Below are 5410 nucleotides of genomic sequence, written 5' to 3' on the forward strand. Positions count from 1 at the left end.
TATTCGTGCCAACGGTTATCATATAGAAACCCACTATGAGAATGGAACTAAATACCTTTATATTACCTCTAATGAATGTGGAATGAAACACATTTTAGAGAAATTAATGAGTCAATTTAGTGGACTGTAGCTCACTACTATTTGGATCATTGAATCCTATGTTGTCACCGACAATGAAATGTGGGACACTGACTCATACAGGGTTTGGCATGACCGCCTAGGGCACTCTGGTCATGACATAATGATCCGTATTTCAAAGAACTCATATGAACATCCCTTCTTTAGTGTGAGAAATATAATGGGACAAAAATCCGTCACACTGCAAGGTTTCGGTCCTAGTATTGCTCAAAAGCAGTCATTGCCTTCTGAAGTACCAGAAGCACTACCTCCCTTCCATTATGCCTCATTGACTATTTCAAAGGCACATCACTCATTTTGCAAAGCCTGCTCTTTAGCAAAAATAGGATCGAGACCTTCTTATGCTAAAGACACATGACAAAACAAAACATTCTTACAAAGGATACAAGGAGATAACTGTGGACCTATCGATCCAGAATGCGGATCATTCAAGTACTTTATGGTTCTGGTGGATGCTTCGACACGCTGGTCACATGTCGCTTTATTGTCCACAAGAAATGCTGCATTTGCAAAACTCCTAACACATATTATACGTTTAAGGGTTCACCACCCTGATCACCCTATCAAGTATATAAGGCTTGATAACGCTGGAGAGTTTACATCAAAAATATTTGATGATTATTGCATGTCTATTAGGATCAATGTAGAGCACCCTGTACCCAATGTGCATACACAAAATGGTCTCGCAGAAGCCACCATCAAAAGGCTACATGTGGTGGCTAGGGCACTGGTTATGCACACCAACCTGCCTATATCTGCATAGGGTTATACAATATTGCATGAGCTTTACTTATTAGTTTCAAACTCACTGCTATCCAACCATTTTTTGCATACCAATTGGTAATTGGATATAAGCCTAACATTTCACACTTAAGCATATTTGGTTGCGTAGTATATGTGCCTATTGCACCCCCAAAGAGCACCAAAATGGGTCCTCAGGGATGATTAAGTATTTATGTTCACTACGTCAATAATGGCATCAGACGACAGTTTTGGACTATCATCTGATGAGGTTGGGTACTGTTGTTAAAGCCTGTGCCGTCTGATGGGGGTGGTCAGGCAACAGCACAGAACTGTCGTCTGAAGAAAGATAGTACAAGAGCAGATGTCTAAATACCTGTTGTCTGAACACCAGAAAAGACAATAGTAGAAAACCATTGCGGTTGTGCAAAGCAAATTAAGTCAACAGAAGATGAAGACTGGAGACTTGTGAGAATAAGTCAGAGGACATCGCTTTTACAAAAAGTGTTGTCTCTATGAATCTTCAACATCAAGAAATAGTTGTTAACTGTTGAGTGGATTTACACAAGACAATAGAAAAATGAAGAAAGCATTGTCAGTTTATATTTAATACTACAAGCTTCTCTAAATAACTGATGTTTTTAATTATGGTGGAACAATGGTTCTCTTGTTGTGTTTTCTCTAGTTGGGCAATCGAAATCATTTGAAAAGTATTGTACTTAGATTGTTCATACAACAGTTTTTTAATCCTATTTTATGATAGTCCATAGTTAGACAACAGTTTGGATTTGGAATGAAATGGTATGAACTATGAAGAGAGTCACAATACATGCATTCTGCATATGGCATCTAACCAAAACCAATAGATCAACATAGCCAAAAACACATCCATTAATTAAACATCCAAAACCAATTCATTCTAACATCATCCCAACGTCAACATACAAACCCTACCTAAACATAAAGGCCAAGAACATCAAGGCCAAAAACATATTGTACTTGTCCACTTCCTTCTCTTGATAAACATCCTCTTCCTTCTTAGCAATAAGATATGCAAGAGTCGAACTCAACACCAAACTGACCATCAAGCTAACATCAACTCCGGCAGCCAAGGCTTTCATGAAGTCCTTGATGCCAGACCTTGAAATGGTACCAAGGTTGTTGACCAAATCTGAAAACAGTCAAAACACAAATAGAACAAACTCATTATGTACCTCATCAGAAAAATATATCTAGTATCTTTGTTTCACCTTGTTTTATCTAGCACTATATAACTCAAATGTGATAGAACACTAGTCTGTTTTGCCAGTTAAGTTTAAAACAAAAAGGAGGGTAGAAAGGAAAGAAGAACCTTAATAAGCAACTTCAATTAGTTCAGATTGCTTCTTCTAATTTACACAGCTTGCTGGTCGCTATATTTTTTGTGCCTCATACCTATGGAATGAAATCATGGGATGAATACATAATGCAACTAAATGGGGCAGAAGAATGAATGAGATTACTTTGAACGAAAAGTAAGGCAACAAACAAACCTTTTAACACTCAAAGCTGCTCCACCTCTAGAATCTCCATCTAGATTTGTAAAAATAGCTATAGTAATCCCAATCTCTATATTAAATATATAGTATATACAATGTATACTTCTAAGAATATATACGATTGAACCACGTGGTGTGGTGTGTTGGTCGAGCGGCCTAGTCTGGAACCCCCAGGTCTAGCATTCGAATCTCAGCTCCACCCCGTGGCCAGCAGATTTGAGGGACCAAGGTTGATTAAACACCAAGATTCATGCGTCTACGGTGCAGTTATTAGTCCAGCTACGCTGGGATACACTGCATGAGGGTGTGCATGTGTGTGGTTACTACTATCGTCCAAACCTCAAAAAAAAAAAAATATATATATATATATATACACGATTGTAGCATATATGGTATAATCCGAAACATAATTGGAATTAGTTGTGTCTTTGAAACATAATTAGTTGGGTTATATGACACAGTAAACTAAATAAGAATCAGCTCTCTAATTTTTACCTCAATTATGGCAACAAAAGCAGCAGCCATAATTGCAAAAGTATCTCTAGCATTAAAATCTGGCCGCCCTCATTGGAATGGATATGGAACCCTTACCCTGCATATGATGGAACAAAAATAAAATTAATGGATTAGAGTGTGGGGGAAATGTTTATAGAGTCTATAATATTCAAGCTAATTCCAGCTAATAACACTAGTTTTGATAATGCAGAAACTCTCTCAGGCATTAAATCAAACAGGTTGCGGGCAAAAATGCAGAAGAACCTAACGACGTAAAAAAAAAACCCAAACAACAACAAAGATACCAAAATCAAAGCTATTTCCATGGAAGAAATAGATGATTACCTTGATTTCCAACAAAAACTTCTTGTGAGGATCAGGGAAGCTGATGTTATCCATGATTTGCTTGTTGAAGAATTGCGGAAGAAGAACCCTTCGGCTTTTCTATATTCTCGATGGTGGAGCACTCGGAGTCTTGGAGCTAAATCGAGAGGTACCTTCAACCAAACCTCTCTGCCTCATCAACTTCGGCGTCAATTGATTGCTCTACTTCAAATTTCAAGACTTCTAAACCTCAGCTTCCTCAGCAGCAGTGGCGGCCTTACAGTTGTCGTCGCTCCCCTCGCTTTCTTTCTTGCAATTCTGTAGTGGTGGCCTAAATCCTTTAGGCATGCCTGTTCATCCCAGATCTAAAAATAAACCAGAGAGAGAGGCGACTATACCGCTAAGGGCATCTCTAACAGACTAGTTAAATTCAAATTTTAGCTATATATAACTATTTTTAAAGCAAAATTCAACTCCAACAGACTAGCTATTGCTAAGTTAAATTTAGCTTTAGTTAAATTGGCTAGCTATATTTAGCTAGAGAATCATGCATAGCTAAAGCAAAAGTTATATTCCTCTTTCCTCTTTTGTCCACATGTCAGTTTATGATTTGATAAAATATAGTATATTATTTATAAATAGCTACTACTGCTGGAGCAACATTATTAAATCAATAGTTATATTTCACAATTTTAGTTATATTTAACTACAAAATAATTCCTACTGTTGGAGATGCTCTTAGAGAGAGAGAGATAAATAGAAATTAAAATTAAACCAATTGGTGGGAAATTTAAATTTTGGGCAAAATTTTGAGCGGGCTGAGTGAGAGCGCTGAGAGAGTGAGTCGTGTTGGTCAATGAAGGGAGTTTGAAAATTTGAGTTTTCACTAGGTGTGGGAAGTACAACCTGCAGGATAAAACTTTTTTTTTTTTTGGTCAAATAGAACTTTCATCAGATGAAGCACATAGTACAAAAGTAATACAGAGAAAATAGGAGTTCTAGGCCCAAAAACCCAATAGACAACCCATACCTAAAATTAAAACCGAAGCCCAAAAGCCCAAAATGTCAAAAGAAACCTAGACCTAACACCAAACTCTTCACTTCAACGCAGAGGCTGGCCGTCATGGTGATACTACAACCAACTGAACCTGATAGAATCTTGACATCCAGAGGCCAAGTAAACTCTCCACCATCATTCTCCACACCTAAATTGCAAGCACAGGATAAAACTTAGACAACATAAAATTATAGGTAATAGTCTGAAACAAAGTCATACAACAGACACTAAACAACAGTTGTCTAAGCTTAAATTAATCAGACAACATAAAATTAAAGGTAAATGTTTGAAACAAAATCATACAATAGACATACAACAACAGTTGTCTGAACTAAAATTAATCAGACAACATCAAATTAACAAAATTGTGTGAATATAAATCACACAATATCAATGTATTAACTATTGTCTAAGTAATTTTAATTAGACAACATCAATCTTCATCCATTGTCCAAACTAAAGTGGCACAACATCAGAGTAATAACTGTTGTCTGAAACTAATTAGTTGGACAACAGCAATGTGTAATTCTGTCGTGCCTTTACGAAATTTGGACAACATCACACTTACCCTACAAGAAGTATTGTCTGATTCTATCATACATAATAGAATTACTCTTGCTGTCGTCCCAAAGAATTAGACAACAGTTAAAAATTTCGCAGTTGTCTGAAACATGTTGTCTGATGCCATTATTGGGGTAGTGGTTGGATATGAATCTCCAACAATTATCCGCTACTTGAAACCCTTGACAGGCGATATCTTTACAGTTAGATTTACGGATTGTCACTTTGATGAGACAGTCTTCCCATCATTAGGGGGAGATAGGAAAAAGGATTTTCCAAGGGAACGACAAGAATTGTCGTGGTTTGTCTCCACTCTGTCTTATTTTGATCCCCGCACTTCACAATGTGAAAGTGAAGTGAAAATAATAATCGATCTTCAGAACGTAGCAGATTCGATGCCTGATGAGTTTACTGATATTGCAAAAGTGACGAGATCACATATACCAGCTGGAAATGTGCCTGCAAGGTTAGAAGTCCCTAACAATGGGACACGATGCCGCAGATAGAGGCACTGCAACCACACTTAGTGGAGGTGTGGTTGAGGCCGTGGCTCCCC

General features: G+C 37.4%; 1 long non-coding RNA gene across 2 annotated transcripts; it reads right to left on the minus strand.

The window, feature by feature from the left end:
* Positions 1-1715: 1715 nt before the first annotated feature.
* Positions 1716-3625, minus strand: LOC121050184. Of its 2 annotated transcripts, XR_005802284.1 has the most exons (4): positions 3258-3625; positions 2913-3009; positions 2412-2711; positions 1717-2050 (listed from the first exon to the last, which is right to left on the minus strand). It is a non-coding gene; the product is annotated as an uncharacterized LOC121050184 (long non-coding RNA). The 2 variants fall into 2 exon arrangements; XR_005802283.1 differs by having other exon boundaries at positions 1716-2711.
* Between the last annotated feature and the right edge of the window lie 1785 nt (positions 3626-5410).

This window comes from Rosa chinensis, chromosome 6 (assembly GCF_002994745.2).
Source record: "Rosa chinensis cultivar Old Blush chromosome 6, RchiOBHm-V2, whole genome shotgun sequence".
In the NCBI taxonomy this organism is placed as follows: Eukaryota; Viridiplantae; Streptophyta; class Magnoliopsida; order Rosales; family Rosaceae; genus Rosa; species Rosa chinensis.